The 12,365-nt window shown below is 39.1% G+C and overlaps 1 protein-coding gene across 1 annotated transcript in view; it reads right to left on the reverse strand.

The window, feature by feature from the left end:
* The window catches only part of MGAT4D (MGAT4 family member D), a 127,816-nt gene that overhangs the window by 75,568 nt on the left and 39,883 nt on the right, over positions 1–12,365 (reverse strand). The gene's annotated exons all lie outside the window — the stretch shown is intronic.

Raw genomic sequence — 12,365 nt, forward strand, 5'->3', positions numbered from 1 at the left:
ATAAGCTTATCCTTGATCAGAATTTTGGTAAGATTGCTAAGCCTCACAGAACTTACTGGCTAATTCCAGCATATTGAAGATTTGCTATTCCATTTTCCTCTTACATTATAGCACAGACTTTTTAGAATAAATTAAAATATTATATTGGTTCAAACAGAAAACAAACATTTCCTCATATTTGCATATCAAAAACCTGAGTACAGCCTATGCGTATATATTCAAGTATACACAATTTTTTCTTTCAAAGAGACCTTAGGTTTGTGGCATATTATTTGTATTAATATGAAAAACAAAAATGAAAGGTTCATAGGATCATAGATTTAAATCTGAAAGGGACATCAGAGACCAGAGTCCAATCCTCTCATTTACTGTCTTGCCCAGAATCACACAGCTAATGAGTTTGAAGCAGAACTTGGGTTTTCCTGAATACAAGTCCAGCCCTCTATCCACTGTCACCTTTAAAAGCAAATACAATAGGGCAGCTAGGTGGTGGATAAAGCACTAGCTCTGGATTCAGGAAGACCTGAGTTCAAATCCGACCTCAGACACTTGACAGTTACTAGTTGTGTGACTATGGGCAAGTCACTTAACCCTCATTGCCCTGCCCCCCCCCAAAATTAATAGCAGTAGAAAAGCAGGTGAGATTGCCTTTAGGGGCAGCTAGGTGGCACAGTGGATAGAGCACCAGCCCTGGAGTCAGTAGTACCTGAGTTCAAATCCAGCCTTAGACACTTAACACTTACTAGCTGTGTGACCCTGGGCAAGTCACTTAACCCCAATTGCCCCACTTAAAAAAAGAAAAAGTAAATACAATAGGGGGCAGCTAGGTGGCTCAGTGGATAAAGCCCCGGCCCTGGATTCAGGAGGACTTGAGTTCAAATCCGGCCTCAGACACTTGGCATTTACTAGTTATGTGACCCTGGGCAAGTCATTTAACCCTCATTGTACTGCAAAACAACAACAACAACAAAAACCGCAACAGCACAGATAGCAAAAGGAAGAAAAAAAGAAAGGAAAGAAAGTCAAGAAATAGTCTGGGAAATGAGCAAAAAACAGATAAATTCTGATCATAGAAAGTTACTATAGTGATAAGGAAGATCAAAACACACCCTCAGAAGAAGATAACAAAATCAAAGCCCCTATATCTAAAGTCTCCAAGAAAAATATGAATTAGTCTTAGGTCATGGATGGGTGAGTGGGGCTCAAAAAGGACTCAGAAAATAAAGTAAGAGAGGTGGCAGGAAAATTGGTAAAAAAAATAAGAGTTATGCAAGAAATCATGAATAAAGAGTCAAGAGCTTGGTAAAGGAGCCATAATAATATATGGAAAAGGGGCAGGTAGGTGGTGCAATGGATAAAGCACTGGCCCTGGATTCAGGATTACCTGAGTTCAAATCCAGCCTCAGACACTTGACACTTACTAGCTGTGTGACCCTGGGCAAGTCACTTAACCCTCATTGCCCCACTAAAAAAAAAAATGGATAAAAAAAAAATATATATATATACTGAAGAAAAATAACACCTTAAAAAACAGAGTACCAAGGGGCAGCTAGATGGCGCAGTGGATAAGGCACCGGCCCTGGATTCAGGAGTACCTGAGTTCAAATCCGACCTCTGACACTTAACACTTACTAGCTGTGTGACCCTGGGCAAGTCACTTAACCCCAAAATGCCCCACCAAAAAAACAAAAAAAGCAAAACCAAAAAAACAGAGTACCATAAATAGTAAAAGAGGTACAAAAAAAAATGAAAAGGAGGATTGGCCAAATGGAAAAAGAGGCATAAAAGATTACTGAAGAAAAAACTCCTTGGTAAAGAAGTGGAAATTGAGGGAACATCCATCAATTGGGGAATGGCTGGAAAGATGTAGGTGGACTGATGCTGACTGAAGTGAATAGAACCAGGAGAACATTGTACATGGTAATAGCAACATTGTGGGATGATCAACAGTGATAGACTTGGATCTTCTCAGCAGTGCAATGACCCAAGACATTTCAAAAGTACTCTGAGGGGCAGCCAGGTGGCGCAGTGGATAGAGCACCGGCCCTGGATTCAGAAGGACCTGAGTTCAAAACCGGCCTCAGACACTTAACAATTGCTAGCTGTGTGACCCTAGGCAAGTCACTTAACCCCAATTGCCTCACCAAAAAAAAGAAAAAGAAAAGTACTCTGGATGTTTTCTACATCCAGAACAAAGAAGTGTGGATTCTGAATGCAGACTGAACCATACTGTTTCTGCTTTTTTGTTATTGTTTTTTTTCTCTTTTTAGAGGTTTTCCCCTTCTGTTCTGATTCTTCTTTCACAACTTGACTAATGCAGAAATGTGTATAATAGCCTATCTCAGATTACTTTATGCCTTGGAGAGAGGGGGAGGGAAGGAAGGGTGGGAGAAAAATTTGGAGCTAAAAATCTTATGAAAACAAATGTTGAAAACCATTTTTACATGTAACTAGAAAATAATAAAATGCTTTTATGGTTAAAAAAAAAGAAAATAGAAGCTATACCTCTCCTATCTCCCGCCTGGAGGTGACAAACCTCAAAACCAAGAATCTAGGGGCAGAAAACTGAATCTTCTTCCAATCCTTGTCTTATAGAGCACAGTAGTACTGCTGAAAGAGCTCACTAGCCCCCAGCTAAGTTTGAGGCTGGAAAAGGTATAGATAAGAGCTATTTATCCATCCACTGGAAATCTGCTCAGTAGAATGACCTACCAGGTTCATCCTGGCAATAATCTCACCCATTCAGCCAAACAGGATGCCATACCCTGTGAGGAGCTAGCCCAGTATAGCAGCAAAGTGACCCGTCCATCTCGATGCTATTATCTCACAGTGAAATTTATGAGGACTCTCTGATGGAAAAAGATACATTGTAGTCCTGCTGTTCCAGAATTGTAAGTTCCCTTGGCCATGTGTTCCCTAAACCCATACCTTACTCCTACTGAACTTAAAATATTAACCTACTCTCTGTAAGCACAGACTCTGTGCATTTGTGAGACAGTGCAAACCAGGTTTTTCTTGGGGTAGGGAGGTGGAAAGGAAGCGATGTTCTGTAATTACTATTCTTGCTGTGTTGGTTGAGTAAATGATTTTACTAAGGGTTGAAAAAAAAAAACTCCTTAAAAAGTAGAATTGGCCAAATAGAAAAGGAGGTACAAAAACTCACTGAAGAAAATCATTTCTTAAAAATTAGAATTGAACAAATATAATGACTAATGATTTTATGAAAAGTCAAGAAAAAATTGAACAAAAAGAATGAAAAAATTGAAGACATTGTGAAATATTTCATCGGAAAAATAACTGATCTAGAAAATAGATCCAAGAGACATAATTTTAAAAATATTGGACTACTTGAAAGCCATGATCAATAAAAGGGCCCAGACATCATCTTTCAAGAAATTATCAAGGGAAACTGCCCTGTTCATATCCTTTGACCATTTCTCAATTGGGGAATGACTTACATTCTTATAAATTTGATTTAGTTCCCTATATATTTTAGAGATGAGGCCTTTATCAGAAGTATTGGCCATAAAAATTGTTTCCTAGCTTTCTGCCTCCCCTAATGTAATCAAAATCATCCATTTTGCATTTTATAATATACTATATCTCTTGTTTGGTCATAAACTGTTTTCCTTTCCAAAGATCTGATAGGTAGACTATTCCTTTCTCTCCTAATTTACCTATGGTATCACCTCTTATGTCTAAATCGTGTATCCATTTTGACCTTATTTTAGTATAAGGTGTAAGATGTTGGTCTATGCCTAATTTCTGCCATACTATCTTCCAGTTTTCCCAGCAGTTTTTGTCAAATACTGAGTTCCTATCCCAGAAGCTGGAGTCTTTGGGTTTATCAAACACTACATTACTAGTGTCATTTACTACTGCATTTCCTGAGCCTAGCCTATTCCATTGATCTACCACTCTATTTTTTAGCCAGTACCAGATAGTTTTGATGACTGCCGCTTTATAGTAAAGCTCCAGGTTTGGTACCGCTAACCCACCTTCCTGTGAATTTTTTTTCATTATTTCCCTGAATATTCTTGATTTTTTGTTTTTCCAGATGAATTTTGTTATTATTTTTTCTAGCTGTATAAAATAATTTTTAGGTAGTCTGATTGGTATGGCACTGAATAAGTAAATTAATTTAGGCAGTATTGTCATTTTTACTATATTAGCTCTGCCTATCCATGAGCAATTGATATCTTTCCAATTATTTAGATCTGATTTGATTTGTGTGAAGAGTGTTTGGTAGTTGTGTTCATAGAGTTCCTGGGTTTGTCTTGGCAAGTAGACTCCCAAGTATTTTATATTATCTACCGTTACTCTAAATGGAATTTCTCTTTCTATCTCTTGCTGCTGGACTTTGTTGGTCATGTATAGAAATGCTGATGATTTATGTGGATTTATTTTATATCCTGCTACTTTGCTAAAGTTGTTAATTGTTTCAAGTAATTTTTGACTTGATTCTCGAGGATTCCTTAAGTATACCATCATATCATCTGCAAAGAGTGATAGTTTTGTTTCCTCCTTGCCTATTCTAATTCCTTTAATTCCTTTCTCTTCTCTGATTGCTAAAGCTAACATTTCTAGGACAATATTAAATAATAGGGGTGATAATGGACATCCCTGTTTCACCCCTGATCTTATTGGGAAGGCCTCTAATTTATCTCCATTGCATATAATACTTGCTGATGGCTTTAGGTAGATACTGTTTATTATTTTAAGGAAAGCTCCCCCTATTCCTAAACTCTCCAGTGTTTTTATCAGGAATGGGTGTTGTATTTTGTCAAAAGCTTTCTCTGCATCTATTGAGATAATCATATGATTTTGGTTGGTTTTCTTATTGATGTGGTTGATTATGTTAATAGTTTTCCTAATGTTGAACCAGCCCTGCATTCCTGGTATAAATCCCACCTGGTCATAGTGTATTATCCTGGTGATCACTTGCTGTAATCTCCTTTCTAATATCTTATTTAAGATTTTAGCATCAATATTCATTAGGGAAATTGGTCTATAATTTTCTTTCTCTGTTTTTGCTTTGCCTGGTTTTGGTATCACCACCATATTTGTGTCATAAAACGAATTTGGTACCAATAGTCTCTTAATTCTGCAGAAGTATCCCTGCCTCTACTCTCTTTGCACTCAAAACTGTTCTACATGGCTGCCAGATTAATGATATTCCTACAGCACAGGGCCAACCACTGTAATGCCCGGCTCATGAAGCTTTTGTGGCCATTATTTATGAAATGAAAAACAGACTCCTTAGCCTGGCACTTAAAGTCCTCTCCCCTTTTTGACTCCAAAATAAACAAACAAACCAAAAGAACCCAACCTTTTAGGTTTTATTTTACATTGTGTGTCTCTTCACCCATTCCACACCTCAGCCAAATTGGAGCTGTTTCCTTATCTCATCCTGCTGTCTCCTGTTTTGGTGTAAAGGGTCACCCCCCTTAGCCTGGAATGCACTCCCTTCACATCTCTGAATGCTGAACTACTATATTTCACTTTCCATAAGGGCCACTCTGGGCATACTCTCTCAGGAACCTTTATTCTGAATGAGTAGGGAATCAAGAGGTAGACCCTGATCTCAGACCCACCTCTACAGGATATGTCCCTCTGCATGCACTTTGTTTTTTTCTATTTGCAAATAAAAATGATCCTTCCTCCTCACCTCACACAAAGAGCCCATTGATAAACTACCTGGAACAAGAAAGGTGCAAAGAATCTCCAACTATCTGTAGATACATTTGAAGAAGAGGAACTTGTGCGTGCGTGCGTGCGTGGGGGGGGGGGGAGAGAGGGGGATGGACCTATCAAAGAGACTGGAGGAAATTAGATTTCTGAGATTTTACTATGGAGACAAATTAAATGGTCAATAGGCCACCGATGTTTGTGAATCTACACAAGGTAGCAAGAAGGAGCAAAATAAAATTGGGTAGCTCAATTTTCACTTGATACATTCTTGTTCTTTAATGTTTAATTTCTAGTTTCTTTATATAACTCTGAAAACCAGGATTTCTAAGTGATGCTCTTAAATTACCCAGACATCATCTTTGACCTCAGATCTCCAAGACTCCAACATAAGAACAATAACATGTTCTTTTTAAGGAAGTTTTAATGAAATCCTTATCTGAATAATGACAATTTTTTAAATGATTTTTTGTGTTAAAAGTGTCTCTTGGTAATAATGTGCACAAGCATAAAAAAGAAAAGCTGATATTTTTAAAGGTATACTGACTTGTTTAAGTCCCCTTACATTTCTAGCTGAATATAGAACAGAGTTTTACAAAGGGCTCCCAATTACCCTCAAAATGCTGTCCAGCTCCAAAAAGGAAACCAAGGTTTTTCCACCCATCAGCAGGCTGACTGATGTCCAGTGTTGGCAGCACAAAAGAATAAGAGAACAAATCAAACACCTTGCAATCCTGAACATACAAAACATATCCCAAGAGACTCATTCAATCTCGGTGCAATCAATGGAATTACAATCTGGAAATAAAGAGTGAGTTTGTGAAAGGGGAAAGGAAGAAAAAACATGTAGGTTTGTCAAGGAGATACAGCTCAGAGAAATTACGTACTAGGATCATGAGATCATGAATTCAGATCTGGAAGGGACTTCAGAGCACTACCAAATAAACCCTCTAATTATTTATTTATTTACTTATTGTGGGGCATTGGGGGTTAAGTGACTTGCCCAGGGTCACACAGCTAGTAAGTGTCAAGAGTCTGAGGCTGGATTTGAACTCAGGTACTCCTGAATCTAAGGCTGATGCTTTATCCACTTTGCCACCTAGCTGCCCCTAAACCCCCTAATTTTGCAGATAAGGAAACTGAGGCACAAAGGTTAAGTGACTTGCCCAGGGTGACAGAAGTAAAAAGCATCTGAAACAGGTTTCAAGACCCGGTCTTTCTAAGCCCAATAGTTCATCCATTATACCACCCTACCTTGTCACCCAAAGAAGTTCATTAAAAATATTGGTTAACTTTTTTGCCTCCTTCAACTGAACCTCTCTCCCTTTGGTAGGCTGATGTCTCACACATATCTTTTCTCTTTTCTAATTCTGAGTTAGCATTTCAGATGAATCAGCGGCATCATCAATGTAGGTACTCCCTCTAACAATACAAATGGCTATACCTCCATGCTTACTTATTCTGTATGATTTTTGTCCATTCACTTCTACATATTCTTTGTTGAAGATTCAGCCAATACATTTCCATTAAGTCTTTTAAATGTCATATATATCAATCAATGCAGCACTTGGCTTTTCCATCTGTTACCTCTCCCTTTCCTTTATATGACTGGCCCACCTCATTTTCCAGATGTGTTTATCTTGAAAATCTTTGATAACACTTCATGTGCACAAGTCACCATTAGAAATATGCTACAAACTAACCTAGATCCAACTGTATAGGATAAAATTCTAGCTAGTCTGTCTAAAATATCTAATGAGTGGTTGCCAATAAATTGTAAGCTTTAGCAAGAGTTAGACTTTTAAGCATTTATTAAGGAGAATAAGAATTTGGCAAAGAGAGAGAAAGGCCTGATTCATCTATCTATTAAAGGGAGAGAGCATTCCTAGCACCGCTCTCCGCCAGAGTCCACAGGAAAGAGAGCGAGTCAGAGTGCCAGCCTCCCCTTTCTTCCTCCCACAAGCAAACGTCACTTCCTGACACCAAAGACACATGGTCTTGCCCTCAGAGACCTTCACCTCATGGTGGAACTTTTCTACAGTAAGTCTCCAGCAGGTGGCGTCATTCCAATCATTACACAACCAAAGTAGAGAATCAGGAGGAATGAAGACATAGCTGGCTTGCACATAACTTTCCTTAAAATGAAGACTGTGGGGGCAGCTAGATGGCGCAGTGGATAGAGCACCGGCCCTGGAGTCGGGAAGACCTGAGTTCAAATCCAGCCTCAGACACTTAACACTTACTGGCTGTGTGACCCTGGGCAAGTCACTTAACCCCAATTGCCTCACCAAAAGAAAAAAAAGAAAAAGAAAAAAAAAATGAAGACTGTGGAAAGAACTGGCCAATCAGAGGAAAGGGCCATTGAGGTGGACTGAGTGTACATAAACAAGTAAACTAAATTGAGTGATGAACTTTCCTCTAACCAATGCTTTAAAATGAAGTCCAAACAGTGTGTGGCCAGTAACTCTTACTAAAACTATGGTTTTAAAAAAGCAGTCACTGGAATAAGCCATAAGTTTGGGGTTTCATACACACACACACACACACACATACACACACACACACACACACACACAGAGGAAACTCCTTGTTTTTCTATTTTTGAAGAGGACCAATGACATCATGGGGTGATGTCTTGACTTATGAGTGAATTGGTTTTAAATGAAGCAGCTACACAAAGTCATCAGCTGCACTCTCTCTTCCAGTCATCAAAGTCCAGTGGCAGATAGAAGTCAGGACAACTGGTAATCATCCCACCATGCAGTGAATGACCTTGGCATCTCTGATGTCTGACCAAGCTCAAAGCATTCACAACACCTGCTTCAGCTTCCTTTCTGTCCACTGGAACAAATTGTTCTCATCCCCCCTTCCACCTGGGGAAAGTCTTCAAATGCTTGGGGTAAACAACCCTCTCATCTAGGGTAGACATCCCAACTCACACAGTTAAGTGATTTGTCCAGAGTTACACAGCTAATACGGGTGAGAGGTGAGATTTAAACCCATTTGCAATTTCCTGACTCAAAGCCAAGTACTCCATTCACTATAACAAAGTTTCTTAAACTGTGGGTGGAGACTCCATATGGTGTTGTGTACCTGAATGTGTGTGTGGGGGGGTGGGGGTGGGGGAGTAAATGATTATGGGGGCAGCTAGGTGGCACAGTGGATAAAGCCCCTACCCTGGATTCAGAAGGACCTGAGTTCAAATTGGGCCTCAGACGCCTGACACTTAATAGCCGTGTGACCCTGGGCAAGTCACTTAACCTTCACTGCCCAGCCACCCCCCCCCCAAAAAAAAAGATTACGTATACCTATTTTATATACCTATATATGAGGTATCATGTACTAATTTCTTGGGGGGAAAGGGGTTGCGAGTGGAAAAAGTTTAAAAAGCACTGTATGTCCACTACCATACAAGCCCCTTGCCCATCTACATTTTGTAATATGAAGGAGTAAACCACAATCTAGTTAATAAAACTGGACTTAACAAAATGTTTTATTTGATAAACAGGGAAATCAAGGCCCAAAGAATGATGTACCCAAAGTCACCCAGGTTAAGTGGCAGAATTTGGATTCAAACATAAATCCTGTGGCTCCGGAACAGGCTCTTTTCATTGATTCTCTATATAATCTGGCTACTCTGGTTACAAATTCTCTCTCCATTTTACTCCCTGTTCCTCAGTAGCACCTCTGAGTCTCACTATTTCACTTTAAAAGAGTTGTCTTTAATGAAAACCTCTCCTCATTCATGATTCTTCTTGTTTTGATTCCCTTCTTTTAATTATCAAGCCATGGAGAACTGGAGTGGTTTTCTTCCTTCTGGCAGTCACCATAAATACCTAAGTAATATTCTTCTGGGGCCTAATAGAAGATGATATGGGTAACAATCTCATTTAGCCACATGTAAACATCAAATTAACAAACATCAATTGCCATTTATTTTAAATTTCTGGTCATGAAAGAAGGAAGGAATAATAGATAAATGAAATCCACAGCTAATCAGAAAAACTCATTTCAGCCATGAGCTATAATGCCCTCCATCACCCAGTTGTTTTTTTTAGAAGTTGTTTACATGAAGCAAAATTGATAGATTTTATTTTACCTTTTTCCTTTCCCCACATAACAGTGTCAGATTGGTACATTAAAGAGATCCAAAATTCTTACAGTGTTGAGAAAAGGGAGAAATGTTAAAAGAACTTGGGCACTAAGTGACGTCTCTAAACCTATCTTATCATTTTAGTGGGGTTTCAAAAATGCCAACAAATGTTCTCACATGAAATGAGATCATCTAAAATGGACTTGTCACTTTCATGCACTGTAATTCAAACCTTTATTCCTAGAGCATTTTAAAGGGTTTATTGAAAGATAGTAAAAGAAAGAGAAAGATTGAGAACAGAATTCCTACAACCTGGCAATCCTATCTTTCCTCAACTCCTCTGTGAAGTCCTCTGGAGTCTTGTCTCCACCACGGCCAGGTCAGGAACCAAAAGAGAGCAAACTCCCCCACCAGCGTCCACTTCCTATTTCGAGTGTTCCTCCCAGAAATGGGAGGCTCCTCAAGTTGATTGGCTGGTAGCCTTGATAGAAAGTACCCATGAGCAAACATCACTTCCAGGCGCCAAAGAAAAGCTGCATGGCCTTGCCCTCAGAGGCCTTCTCCTCATGGTGGAGCTTTCCTACAGTAAGTCTCCAGCAGGTGGCATCATTCCAATCATTACAATAAGAGAGATGTAAACTTTGTGCTGAGTGAGTTCTGACGCAAGTGAGCATTGTTACCAACTACGGTTAGGGGCAGGATAGACTTTTATTCCCCAGGAGAATATAAGCCCCTTGAGGGCAGAGAATGTTTTCATTTTGTCTTTGTATTCTCTTCTAGGGTTTAGCTCAGGGTCTTTACAATAGAAGATGCTAAATAGATGCCTTTCACTTGATCAAATTGTCATTTTTCAATGTTATCACACATATTCTTGAATTAATATTATAGGGATGTCATTGTTTAGGGAAAGGTTATGTAGAACATGGTACATGAATGGAATGGATGTTGCACTGTAAGAATTGATCACTGAATCAAGCATTTTATTGACTGCTATGTGCCAGATAGTTTGCTAGGTGCCAGGGATACAAAGTCCAAGAGAACCTACCCTCTATCAGGGCAGACAACAAGGATGTTTTGAAGTAGGTACATAATAAAGACAAAGTTTAAAAAATGAAATACAAGGGATTTAGGGAAGGTACCCACAATGAGGGGTGTGGCAGTGAGAGTAGATCATATAGGAGGTAGTCCTGAAGCTACATCCTGAAGGAAGAGGGATTCTAGGAAGGCAAGGTGACAAAGGCTGTGCATTCCAGGCTCAGGAGTAGGGCCAGAGCAAAGGTACAAAGAGTGCCACACACAAAGAACAAAGTGCCAGTTTGGGTGAATTACAGAGGGTAGAAGGAGAAAAAGGCAGAGCAGAGGTCTACCACTGTGAAGCATGTAGCATCACATGGTATGGAAGACACTATTGTGGCAGGGCTTGGAACTATGGCATGTCTCGGTATAATATAAGAGTTTATAGCCCTAAGGTCTTGTACAAAATGATAGACAGGTTTACCGTCTGGCCCAGGCTTGGGTTTTTTCACTGGCAAAATGAGAGTACTGCATGGAGAATGAAGACATGGAACAATAATACCCTGGCTTTTCAAATCCTCAATTACAGGGGTGATTCCTTCTATCTCTTCTTTAGACAATGGATACTGTGGAATAGATGGGGGTGGTCCCCCTTTAACTTTAAACAACATTCAGTTGTTTTTTCCATTTGTGGTGTTGTAGTCATTGCATATATTATTTTTTAGGTATTGCTTAATTTACTCTGCATCGGCTCACAGAAGTATTCTCTCACCAATCTGACCATGTCACTCCAGTGGTTCCCTATTGTTTCTAGTATGATAGCTCAATTTGGCTTTGAAAGCCCTTTACTACCAGGCTCTAACAAACCTTTCTGACCTCATTAGGTATTATTTCCCCTTTTAAAAATTTTTTTTTCCAATTACATGTAAAGATATTTTTTGAGTTCCAAATTTTTTCCCACCTTCCCCTCCCTCGCCCCCTCCCTAGGCCAGCAAGCAATTTGATATAGGTTATACATTACAATCATGTTAAACATATTTCCACATTAGTTAGCATGTTGTGACAAAAGAATCAGAAAAAAGGGGGAAAATGCAAGAAAGAACAAGAACAATAACAAAAAAGCAACAGGAAGAGTGAAAATAGTATGCTTCAATCTGCATTCAGACTCCATAGTTCTTTTTCTGAATGTACAGAGCATTTTCCACGATAAGTCTTTTGGCATTGTCTTAGATCATTGTACTGCTGAGAAGAGTTAAGTCTATCACAGTTGATCATCACACAGTGTTATTGATAACAGTATCAATGTTCTCTTGGTTCTGATCATTTCACTCAGCATCAATTCATGCAAGTCTTTCCAGGTTTTTCTGAAATCCATTTGCTTATCATTTCTTACAGCACAATAGTATTCTACTACATTCATACACCACCACTTGTTCAGCCAATCCAACTGATGGGCATTCCCTCAATTTCCAATTCTTTGTCACTACAAAAAGAGCAGCTATAAATACTTTTGTACATGTGGGTCCTTTTCCCTTTTTTTAGATTTCTTTGGGATATAGACCTAGTAGTG

Source organism: Dromiciops gliroides, chromosome 6 (assembly GCF_019393635.1).
Source record: "Dromiciops gliroides isolate mDroGli1 chromosome 6, mDroGli1.pri, whole genome shotgun sequence".
Classification (NCBI taxonomy): Eukaryota; Metazoa; Chordata; class Mammalia; order Microbiotheria; family Microbiotheriidae; genus Dromiciops; species Dromiciops gliroides.